The 13,123-nt window shown below is 40.4% G+C and overlaps 2 pseudogenes; one reads left to right on the top strand and one right to left on the bottom strand.

The window, feature by feature from the left end:
- The first annotated feature begins 8,810 nt into the window (after positions 1–8,810).
- Positions 8,811–9,818, top strand: LOC149179265 (protein NRT1/ PTR FAMILY 8.1 pseudogene; annotated as a pseudogene).
- Positions 9,819–11,088: 1,270 nt separating this feature from the next.
- Positions 11,089–11,640, bottom strand: LOC149179264 (protein SUPPRESSOR OF PHYA-105 1 pseudogene; annotated as a pseudogene).
- Positions 11,641–13,123: the final 1,483 nt, after the last annotated feature.

The raw sequence follows: 13,123 nt of genomic DNA, 5'->3' as shown, positions 1-13,123 counted from the left end.
CAATCCAGGCCTCACAGGAGAACACATCAATCCTGCTACAGTCGCCATGGAGAACACATCAATCTAGGCTTCACAGGAGAACACATCAATCCTACTACAGTTGCCATGGAGAACACATCAATCCAGGCCTCACAGGAAAACTAATCATCCTGCTACACAAGAGAGCGAATCATCCTGTTCCACTAGAGAGCAAATCATCTTGTCCCACAAGAGAGCGAATCATCTTGTTCTAGTGTGCACCACTAAGGGAGGGTGAGTCACCCTGTGGTCATATGTTGCTCCAGTAAGAACCGCAAGCCCTCAGAGCTCCCAGAGCTCAATGTATGCAACATGCAGGACCCTTGTACAAGGGTTTCTTGACGACTCCAAGTCGTTTGGGAAAATCACAGATTAGATCTTTCCTCGGGGCTTTGACAAGGTGTATTGACCTGTACATCATCTTAATGCGATGGAGCCTCCTTGATCATTGACTTACCATATCCCAGATGATGTCTATCTGCTAGAGCAATCGACGAATATGGGATTCCTCAATAATCGAATCCCACCTCTGGTTGTTACACAGAATCACAGTGGTATCCAATGTAAATCCAAACAACTCACTGAAGAGCTTTCGCAACCAGACTGCCTCACACGAGGTCATGCTAGTAGTAATATATTCTGCGGTGCTCAAAGCCACCGACTTCTGCTTCCTGCTCATCCTGGATATTGAAGCAGATCCCAAGGTGAAACAGCACCTGGAAGTGCTCTTATGGTCCATCACACTACCTGCCCAATTAGCATCAATATATCCAAGTAGTCTCATAGCTCCGGTAGTGTATCTTAACCCATTGTGCCACGAAGATATCTAAAAAGATTCTTGGCATCAATCCAGTGAGGCTCAACCAAATATGAGCTCACAATGCTAACTGCAAAACATATGTTTGGATGGAGGTTCACCAAGAACATCAATGCGAATGAGTTTATGAAACTCAGAGGCATTTCCTAAATCTAGTCCGACATCACTACCATATAACTTCTAAGAGTTAAGATCCTCGAGGTAGTCACAGGCTTGCAGTCCATCATACCGAATCTTTCCAATATTTTTACCACATATTTTCCTTGAGATAGGAAAATTTCCCCTAGCTTCTGCCACAATTCAAGTCCTTGGTCCTTCATTTCAAATTCAGAAGCCAACTCCCTCTTACTTTTTTGAATGAGAGGGTTTGCACCTGTTAGAAAGAGGTCATCCACATACAGCACCAGTATGAGAGGCTTGTCATCTTCAACCTTAAAGTAAAGGTTAGGATTGGCTTCACTCCTAGTGAATCCCAGCTTCATCAAGTAGCTATCGATCCTCTCATACCATGCTCGGGGTGCTTGCTTCAGCCCATAGAGAGCCTTCTTCAACCTGCCTACATAAGATTTTCAATCATAAATCTCAAATCCGTCAGGTTTCTCCATGTAGACCTCTTGTTTGATAGAACCATGCAAGAACACGGTCTTGACATCCATCTGATGTAGGTTCCATCCTTGTGAAGCCGCAAGGGCTATGATCGAGCGGATGGTCATATATCTGGAAACAGGTGCAAATATCACATCATAGTCTATACCTTCCTTTTGGGAGAAACCACGAGCAACAAAACGAGCCTTATACTTTTCCGTACTTTCATTTGCTGCATGCTTTATTTGTAAAGCCATTGAGAAGTGAAAATTGTCTTGTCCTGGGGTCTGGGAACTACTTCCCAGACATCATTCTCCATAATAGACTCATATTCTTTGGTCATAGCATCCTTCTGTACTTGATGCTTGACGACATCTGAGAATGATGGAGGCTCATTTTGTATGATCGTGCTCATGATGGTCAGGTATCCCTGATACTTGTTAGGTTTCTTACTTTCATGGAAGGTTCCTCGGGGTGCAGCATGTCCTTCAGCATCATCAAGTATCCCCCTAAGCCATGAAGGCCTCTTCCTAGAAGAGGGAGGCTCAGGTGGATAAATAAGATCCATGGGTTCCTCCACATCAGGCATTGTTACATCATCTACCCATAGAGACAGTTTCCATAATCGTACGGTTCTTCCTTTTCGCCACACCATTCTGCTCAGGAGTATGTGGTGTAGTAGTCTCCCTCTTAATGCCAGCCTTAGATATGCCTGAGTGAACCAACTGTAATATATTGGAGGTCTTTCTTTGGCTTGAGGGGAATGGTCCCCTTTTGAGCTTTCCTTCAGAACATCATGGACATACACCTTCTTTCTCTACTTGGAATTTAGGCATCCTTGTCACCATTTGTCTTACAACGGGTAGAGCTTTATAATGAAGGTGGGAAAACCTTCGATGCCAAAGTTTGGACTGAAGAGATGTGTCATAAGACATGACACCTACCTGACTTTCATCGACCTGATAACATGAAACCCAAGAGTAAAGGCATCTTTAACATTATTTTTTGATACACGTACCTTGCCATCGCTGAAGGTTACCTTGTAGCCTTTGTCTTCCATTGCCGAGATGGACACCAGGTTCTTTCGGAGGTCAGGTGCATTTAATACATCCTGGAATTTCTAGCCTTCTTGAATGCTTGTCCTCTTCCTTGATTCCCAGCTCTCCTCTTACCTTTGCTATTGAATTTGTCATTCCTTTGATTGCCATCAGAGGGATTTTTGATCATTGTCCCAGTGTGAGTCCTTTCTATTAGGGCACTCCCTTGCATAGTGACCTACTTTATTGCAAATGTAACATTGTCCTTTTCTTCCACCCTTAGGTCCAGTCTTTCCTTTTGATTTAGTCCCGGAATCATTTATTTTCTTAGCATGAGAAGAAAAGGTAGCAGGAGGACCATTAGGCATGGGCATTTCTTTCTCTTCTACCCTTGTTTCTTCTTGAATGCAACTAGCCATTAATTCCTTGAAACCAGGAATTACATTATTGTTCAGAAGAGTAGTCCTGAACACATTCCATTCGGATGGTAATCCTCCAAGAGTCGTGAGTGCCATTCCCCTGTCAGTGATAGCCTCCCCAATAGATAGGAGATCGTTCCTAATTTCGGTGATCCTTAAGAAGTATGCTTGCATATTCTCATCTTTACCCTTCTTAATTTCCTTCAGCTTATTTCTAAGAAACAAAACTTGATTTGCATCATTTACTTTAAATAAACTCACCAGTCTATCATAGACTTCCTTGGAGGTGTCCAGTTCAGAGATGTAGGCCACCAAGTGCTTGTCGATAGAGTCCCGGATGATCTTCTTTGTTTTGATTTCTCCGTTTTTCCATTTGTTCCAGACAGCAGCGGATGCATTTGATGGAGGCTCAACAATATTGCCTCTTACATGGTCTAGCACTCCTTGATCTTCTAGGGTTAGATCGATAGACATCTTCCATCCCTGATAGTCAGCTTTCTCACGGAGCTTGTCTTTGGTAGGAAAAAGTGTTGAGGACCCCATCGTTCTTTTAGGATAGCCTTGCCAATCTTCTCTTCGGTGATTTCTCTTGCTCTTGCTCGGGCTTTGTCTTCACCTCAGCTCTGATACCATGTTAAATTATGGTATGTTCTATGCTTATAACAATTTACTTCTTTTTCTTATTATATTCCATAAATTAGCAATCACATTGTTATGCTTCTTAACCTGCAAAGCGAGACCCAGACATAGAAATAGCGAAGAAAAGATACCGAGAACACAAAATATGCGAAGAAAATATACCCAGAGCACAGAATAGCAATGATTTTATTATCCAGAGAGAAATGTTCACAGGCCTCTTCGAGGGGGCAACCTCCAATAGAGCAGAGCTCGATTACAAAACAAGACACAATACTCCTCGCAGGGAGTCTCTATCCTTTATATATGACTCATACATGCAATATCTATCTAATACTACCGCCCATTTGCAACTAACTGTGGTCCCGTCATTAACTGCGGGTTAACCACTTACAATTATTAATATGGGCTTTATTGACTCTAACTAATACTACCGCCCATTTGCAACTAACTGTGGTCCCGACATTAACTGCGGGTTAACCACTTACAATTATTAATATGGGCTTTATTGACTCTTGACTATGACGTGATCCCATGACATAAATAAGGGGGTTAGGGTGGGACCCTAACATGGTAAAGTGCAGATAGAACATTAAATGATTGACAGAAAACAAGCCAAGACAAGAGACACAAGATATGGCTGCTAGCCAGGGACAAACCCCACAATGTGTGGGGAAACCCTTTGATAAAATCTTATTTTATCTTCAATAATTCAATAGAGAGAAATAGTACAATAAATCTGATTTATATCAGCAGTAGCAAACCCTAGATTAGCAGCATCAGCATTAGCAGCTTCATCATCAAATTAGGGAAGACGATATCTCACAAACCGACCATCGGATTGGCTTGATTCCACCACCAAAAGTTGCGGCTTCCAGAGGAGGTTCAAATGAACCTACAACACAGTTTAGATGAGGAGATATTCTAGTCCACATAGGTCAATCTTTACTTCTGTAGTTGCAGCTTTAGTTTCAGCAGCTTCCGGCTTCAAACTAGGGCAGTCGATATCTTGCAAACCGTCCATCGGATTGACTTGATTCCACCACCAAAAGTTGTGGATTTCAGAGGAGGTTCAGATGAACCTATAGCACAATTCAGATGAGGAGATATTCTAGTCCACGCAGGTCAATCTTTACTTTTGCAGTTGCAGCTTCAGGGTCAACAACTTCTGGCTTCACATGTGTGAGAGAGAGACCCTTTTCTGCGCAGTAGAGAAGAGACTCTTTTCTTCGCAGTAGAGAGAGAGAGATGTGATGAGATGAGTGAGTCCAAATGAGGAAAAGTCCTCCTATATTTACACACAACGTTGGTGTTTGAATAGATGTGACTGTTGGGCTTCTAAGCCTACATGAGTTGTAGGTCGGCTTGATAATAATTCCATAATCAAAATAAATTCATATCTCCATGAATACTTATCAGAATCGGATGATCTTTATATCAATCCTATGCCTCTCGATGAGAGGAATCTAATAAAAATATTATCAGCCATGAATAAGATGACTCACATGAAGTTTTTCCCTGGTTGCCAATTTTAACACAAATTAACATTGTCTCAAAGTGAGTACATAGAAAAGGTGTTGAAAAGGTTTAATATGCAGAATGCAAAACCAGTTAGTATACCTTTGGCTAGCCATTTCAAATTAAGTAAAGAGGAGTGTCCCAAGACTCAGGAAGAAATGGCTCATATGTCTAAAGTTCCATATGCATCAGTAGTTGGAAGCTTAATGTATGCAATGGTCTGCACAAGGCCTGATATTGCACATGCAGTGGGAGTTGTAAGCAGGTACATGAACAATCCAGGAAAAGAACATTGGATGGTGGTGAAGTGGATTTTCAGGTATTTGAGAGGTACCACAAATCAAGCATTATGCTTTGGTGGTTAAAACATTGCTCTACAAGGATATGTTGATGCAGATATGGCGGATGATAGAGATAATAGGAGAAGCACAACAGGGCATGTGTTTACTTTAGGTGGAACAACTGTGAGTTAGGTCTTAAAACTGCAAAGTGTTGTTGCACTCTCAACAATAGAAGCATAATATGTTGCTGCTACAGAGGCTAGTAAAGAAATGTTTTGGTTACAAAGGTTTCTAGATGAATTGGGTAAGAAGCAAGAGTTGGGAAAGTTATACAGTGATAGCCAAAGTGCCATACATCTTGCAAAGAACTCTACATTTCATTCCAAGACTAAACATATACAACTCAAGTACCATTTCATACAGTCAGCGTTGGAAGATGGACGGTTGAAGCTGGAAAAGATACACACTAGCTAGAATCCTGCAGATATGTTAACAAAAGTTGTAACCAGGGAGAAACTGAGAATTTTCTCAGTTTCAATTGGTCTTCAAGTATGATGAATAAAATGAGAAACAACCAAGTCCAAAGTGGAGTCATTATCCAACAAATGAAGCAACGGTGGAGTTGCTATAATTAGTCTCCAGGTGGGAGATTATTAGGTGTGGAGCCTGATTATCTTCTGTATTCAAAGGTATCGCTGCATTGGACCCCAGTTCGTAATGGGGTGACAACGCCGCCCGTAAAATATTCACTGCAGGGGGGGTCTAGGGGGGGCAGCTGTGACCTTTGGGAGCCCCCCTTGGCGGGGGGATCGGGGGCAGTGCCCCTGAAGCTAAGAATAGATGTAAAATTGCCTTGTAAAATGTTGTAATCTCGTAGTCAATCTGGGCCATTCATTAAGCGGAGATTTGACGATAGAAGTTATGTTTAATTTAGGGATTTTTGCCCTAGAAGGCAACCCCTCGCTATATATGAGGGAATTGTATTGCGTTTATGCATATCTGTATTCTGAATTTGGAAGAGAGAGGAGATTGAGAGCAAAGAGGGAATTACAGCGGATTTGCTGTAGGTTGTATCTCTTCAATTTGCTAGATAATATAAAAAGAAGAACTATCTGTTTCTTCGTGGATGTAGCCCAAACTGGGTGAACCACGTATATCTGTGTCTCTCTTGTTTTATGCGTTTTATGTGTTTATATTTCTGCAATATTTTATGAGTTCCATTGCTTTGTAAAATATAATTCTCAACATATTATTCCCCTCGCATAAGCACACATTCTTTCAACACAAATAACTACAACTATCCAGAAATTCCTTTAAAGGAAACTAACACATCGGTTATGATCTTCGTGCACATGAATTAAATAAACTTTATAAAAAAAATAGCCCTTCAACTATTACTTTTGGTGCATGCAAATACATAAAGAAAGGTAACACAACGAACAATGTTCCTATGCTTGCAAATACATATGATTTCCAAAATGATTGATCAGCCTTGGTATTGCGTCAAGGATGTTGCAACTCCCAAGGCTCTCAACTTAAATTATCAACCTGGGGTTCATATAAACTTTGAGGTGACAATGCTATATGCACCATAGGTTAAGTTCTACTCATGTCACCCTCAATCATTAGATCAAATTAAGGTATTCAGAGCTCACTCCTTCAGTTAACTACATAGATCATTTCTTATGAAATAATATCACGATTGTAAGGAAATGAACATGATTCTAACTACATAAATGAAAATACCATTCATTAAATGTAAAGGCTACTTGTAATTGCACGAAAGGAATGAACTAGTCTAGTTGCAGAAGTAAACCATGACAACCTACTTGCACACCATAAAATCAATAGCCTGCTTGCATGAATCATTTATCTAATTGCAACTTGCTTGAAAAGGAGGAATTCAATCTTCAAAACAAATATGGAATTAAAAAACACTAAGACTATTTTTACTTGCTATCCTGTAACTGTAGTGGGGAAAAGATGGGGTTGGAGTGGTCTTGGAATCTTCCTTAATCATGAAATTAAAGCCCGAGGGACATTATTCAACTTCAAAATTCAAGAGTCAAATTTTAGAGCAAATATGGCGGGATTTTAGCAATGCTACAATATTGCTACAAGAAGTGCTACAAGAAGCCCTGTTTTACTACAAGAGGGGGTCCGAGTGATTTTTGAGGGAAAGGATGGTGTCATGAAGGTGGAGGAAGGTGGATGGAGGTGAATGAAGGGTGTGGGATCCCTTTTTCCAATCTTAGTACCCCTCCGAGGCTTATCTTTCACACAAGTTCATGTCCGTAGTGTCCTTCATTGGCCTCGTAAGGGTGATCTTGGTGACAAATTTTGAGAGTAGTATGAGGTGTCCAGGAGGAAGGTGGGATGACCTGAGTGGATGTGGATGAGTGGGAAAACCCCTGTAAGTCAACAAAAATCTTTGCAGACTAATAAAGTACATGCATTAAATGATAAATACTGCAGCAACATGAATCAAAGTGGAAAGGATGAGGTGAATTTTGTTTCTTTAAGCTCTACTCTAACATATACCTACTCTAAATGCCAAATCAATACTATTAACTTATAAGTGGTATAAACCAAGAATGCAACAGAGTTTCAATCCAAAAGTTAACATTTTTCCAAGAAATCATAAACACATGTTTTTGGCTTGTTGTTGTAGATCTTCCAACCACCCTTCCCACAAGAGAGATAGTGGTCAGTTGCGACTACAATTTTTGTAATATATATCCTAGTTAAACAAAGAAAGAAATGCAACGACTTGAACAAGAACAAGGAGATAATATAGGAGAAGGACTAAAGTCTCCGGGTTGGGACCAAACCCAAGGGTTTCAACCCTCCAATGTTAACTCAGACGCAAGCCAACAATAAAATTTTCATTGACAGAAAATGAGAGTCACATACATCATATGAAATATGAAAATAACAATATCAAGCACTATGCTATTAGTAGATACTCCTATCTCCAACAAAATTTCGAACCTTAATGAGCCTTTAGGCTTGTTTATTTATACAAAAAGTAGTTGAGGGTACCTCCTGTTATCACTGAAAAGTCTGTTGTAAAAAATTTTTAGCCTAGCTTAAAGACAGGGCGTTTTCGCAGCGCATGAATTCTTTTTAGCAGTTTCGCAGCGCTACCTGTTTAGGTGATTTCGTAGCGTGCTACGAAATTGGGGATTTGTTCGAGTTTTCAGTGGAGGCCCAAATCCTATCATGCCTATTGTACACGGGCTATAACTGCTGTGGATGAGGTTGATCTGCTTAAAGGTCTAATGTCAGATCTTTCAGATAAGATTGAAGATATCAAGGTTTACATTGTTGTGGGATCGTGTACGTGTCAGTGATGAGCTTTGAAATGTTAAAGATTTAATAAACATTACCAGCTGTTCGTGCATTAGTTCCTCCACCGACAGAGAACATAGACACCTGGTTGACATTTGTTTTTCTTTGCCGGAAAAGGGATCAACAGCAACTATCTGAGCAAACAGCAATGGAAGAGGATCTCTCATCTTCATTCACTGGTATTGTTGGAGATGGATCAGTTGATCTCCGTGGACGCTCTGTTAGGAGAGCTCATACTGGCCGATGGAAAGCATCACTTTTCATAATTGGAGTGGAGACAGCAGAAAGGCTAGCCTATGCAGGCATTCTTTCCAACATGGTTACTTACCTTACAGATGTTCTGAATGAAAGCACTGCTACTGCTGCAAAGAATGTGAACGCCTGGTCAGGTGTGGCGTCCATGCTTCCTTTCGTTGGAGCTTTTGTAGCAGATACATATTCTGGTCGATATTGGACCATTGCTGCGTCTTTTGTCATCTATTTGCTGGGTTTAATTTTGGTCACTTTATCGGCCTCTGTGAGGAGTTTGCATCGCTCTGGGATTTTCTTCTTCTCAATCTACTTGGTTGCTTTGGGGCAAGGAGGCCACAAACCCTGTCTACAAGCATTTGGTGCAGATCAATTTGAAGACGGCGATCCGGTAGAGAAAAAGTATAAAAGTTCATTCTTCAACTATTGGTATTGGGGTATTTGCTTTGGTACTCTTCTAGGAGTCACTGTACTCTTGTATATTCAGGACAATGTTGGATGGGGTCTGGGATTTGGCATTCCCGCCGTGACTATGGTGATAGCACTGTTTATCTTCTTGTGTGGGACAAGATTTTACCGACATAAACTGCCCATTGGTAGTCCTCTCACTCGAATTGTCCATGTCTTTGTTGCAACGTTTCATAAGTGGAATGTTTCTCCTCCTTTCCAAGAAGAAATGAAAGTAGCTGCCGCTGCAGAAAGAGAAGGTTTGAAGTTTGGGTCGAGAAGACGGTATTTGCCTACTGATCAGTTTAAGTTTCTTGACAAAGCCACAGTTGAAGATGAATTAGACTACGAATGCAAAACAACCCATAATTGGCGACTATGCACAGTCCAAGACGTTGAAGAGGTGAAAGCTATTCTTGGGCTGTCACCGATCTGGGTGTTATCACAAAATCAGTACTAAGGGCTGCAACCAAGCAAGATTTCATGTAACTCTTTCAACCAGACTTTAGACTAAGGATTAGCCTCCTTAGTCAGAGAGGGCTCTCTCACAAACTTTTGATAAAAATCATTCACAACAACAGATGGCTAACTCTTCACACATTCATGAAAACAAAGCTGGTTGGACACATATCAAATTGGTCTTCATTGGGCTATGGAGTCTCACACATTTAGTAAACAAAATCACAGTCATTTCATGGAAGTCAAGGCTCTTTGCATCAGATGTTCAAACATATTTCACATAAACCACAGCTTGCCAAACATACAGGAAGTCAGAGCATTAAAAATGAATTCTGAGTGATTATGCTATAGCAAGGCTGTAAAAGAACATTAAGAGAATAAACCACCATCATATTTGAACAAAATAATCCATTGAGAATCTTGAGAAGAAACAACCACTATTTTACTATTACTGTAATAAGTCTTTCCATTGGCCCAAATAAACTCTGTTTTTGTATAAAATCTCCAACCTTTTTTACATCAGAGTCATTTCTATATATAGGAAAACAAAAAAAACAACTACTTGAGACTCCTCCTCCAGCATGAGGGGAGCTCGAAATCCTATCATTAACTGCCTTATCCATATCTAAACAAACTAATTAATTACAAAGGTATTGCGCTGTGAAAACATAGAGTCCCATTCCCATTGAAACTCTAAGTCTTTCTCCTCGTGTGCATTGATGCTTTCTTGAACTTTGACACCTGTATCATTTCAGTAATAGCCAATACATGCTGGAGAAACATTCACTGAACGAGCAGCTTCGGATACTTGTTGTGTGGATGACTCATCAGTTGATGAAGATCTGTGCCCTATTTTCACGGTCTCTGCCTCCCATTAGTCCTTATGCACTAATGACTATGCTCCAAGCCATTTAATTCCTTTAATAACCACGCATAATCCAATATGCCTTATGATCTGGACACTTTGTGAGCTGAACAGGTGTACCAACCAAACATTCCGGTAACCCTACCAGAACCCTAGTAATTCGGTCATAAAGTGCCTTTAGGAAAACTTTAGTAAAAAACCAAAATATTTCACTTTTTCTTCAAAATTTACACCTGTCACTGTTTGAATTGCTATGATAGCCTTGTATGATCTCCCTCCTGTCCTCGAGGCATTCCTTTCAAAATTCGCTGACCTCATCAACAAATTCATTGTTTTCTTATAAAACTGCATCTACAGCAGTTTCGTAGCGCGCTACGAAACTGCTGTGTAATTCCAAAACACAGCTTCAACCCAAAATCTTTATCAACTGAATATTGCCAGTGGAATTTGCAGTCACCATTATTTCTGATTTCCCTCTCCAGCATACACTTGAAACAAATTGACTACTATCATCTTCCATTTCTTGACTAGATACAGGGTCTTCAAATCCAAATCTATGTGATCCCATAGGCATAGGCAGAGATTTGTAGTAGGCAAAAACAGAATTGATCTCTGAACCACATGCAACATATCCATCCATGACCGAAAACTCCACAAAGTTCTTCTCATTGGTATGATCAGTATAGGTCAGAGTACAAACATTATTGGATAACCCAGAAAGATTGGCTTTTGTAAGATCCCACAACTTGAGTGTGTTATCTGTGGATGCAGAAATTTCACTCTCTCTATTGTTAAATTCCAGCGTACCTCTGTTTCTCATCTTTAGCTTCTCAATAACTGAAATAAGTATGCTACTCAGGAAACTACCAATTCCTAAAACACTCAAATACACAGCTATACCCAGGGATTTCATAGAGTCTGGCATCTGATCATAAAAGTACTCCTGCATTCCTACCATCGTAAATACATCAGCTATGCCAAATAATATATATTGTGGAAGCAGCAGGGAAATGCTCAATGGAATTGTTGCCTTGGGCATATCTATGAGTCCACTATCCTTTGCAGAAGAGTTATACCTCGTTCATTCCCTGTCAAGTTTCTTGCAATCGGAACAAAGATGCGGTCATATACAGGCAACAGTGGAATAATAGACAGGTCAATAAAACTCTGTAAGCTTGCAGGAGGGATCTCAAAATGTTTTCCAATCTTTCTATCCATTGTGGTGCCCTGTTTTGTGAAAAAGGTTGCAGATTGTGAAAAGACAATCCCAAATGTCAAACACCTCCCTTGAAAAGATGAGTGATTCTCTCTAAAATCTCGAGATTGGTGGATTTGGTTCCCTAGGATCTTCACATGCACTTGAGTTCCTCGGCTGCTAGTGAATTTGAGCTGTTGGTGAGGAATGTTTGATGTCAAGTCGAGTTGGGGATTTAATGCAGTGGACAAGCCCCCTATATTCTCTCTAGATGTCTCCAATCAGCCCCTGCATAGTAAGTATCTCCAAAAATTTGTCTTTTTCTCGCATATTAATCACATTAGGCCATGAAATACAAAAAGAACCTTTGAGTCTTCCTACTAATCATATTATGGTAAAAAAATGCAAATTAATGTGAGAAAATGAGAGTTTTAGGGGATGGAGGATAACACAATGGGCCTCAAAATATACCTATTGATGGGACAAATCATTAACCCTGTGCTAAAGGTGTTACTCACCCTCTCAGCAACTCAGTCACTAATTTGAACTTCATTCATGGCCCTGGGGGCCTCTCTGACATCCCAAGACATCTCAAATTGTGTGCCTTCCTGTGGATAGAATCCCGTACTTTCTTCCATGTCTGTCCACTCCTTTTGTTCTTCTCCCTAGTCTCTTCTCTCCTGTAGTCCCAATAGTAAGCGAGGAATGAGTTTGAGTCCTATCCACTTGATCTTCAACCTTTGCATTATTCTTTTGTAGAGTGGGGTTCTCGCCAAGGCATTTCTTAGCCTTTTTGGAGAGTGATACTATTAGATTTGCAAACTGTTAGGCAGAGCATGCCATCTTCTTCGTCAATCCTGCAATATTTCTGTTCTTAAAATCATAAAGGTGTCTTCAAAATGGAGAATAATTTTTCTTGGGTTTCCATATACCGAGGTGCCAATTCAGGATCAGTGGAGATGAGTTTGTGATTGCTGATGACAACCTTGGGGCTCACTAATTTGGATATGATGTATAAAGGCTCCTTCTCTTCTCTTTTCATCACCCTCCTTACTTCTTCATCTCTTGCATATTCATGGGTCAACCAAGAGGTTAGTGCCATTAGTTGCATGTCTCCCAGTCTTGAGTTGGGGTCCCAAAATTTCATGTCTCTGAGGATCATATTATGCATGTAGAACTCAACTAGTTTGGCTCTATCCTCAATACTTTCCTTTTTGCAAAAGTCAATAAATTTTCTATAGTCTTG

This window comes from Pinus tabuliformis, chromosome 4_1, assembly GCF_031772625.1.
Source record: "Pinus tabuliformis cultivar Carrire ecotype Pingquan chromosome 4_1, CPIR1, whole genome shotgun sequence".
NCBI classification, from domain to species: domain Eukaryota; kingdom Viridiplantae; phylum Streptophyta; class Pinopsida; order Pinales; family Pinaceae; genus Pinus; species Pinus tabuliformis.
Note: the sequence above shows the minus strand (reverse complement) of the source record. Positions and strands in the feature narration are given on the sequence as shown.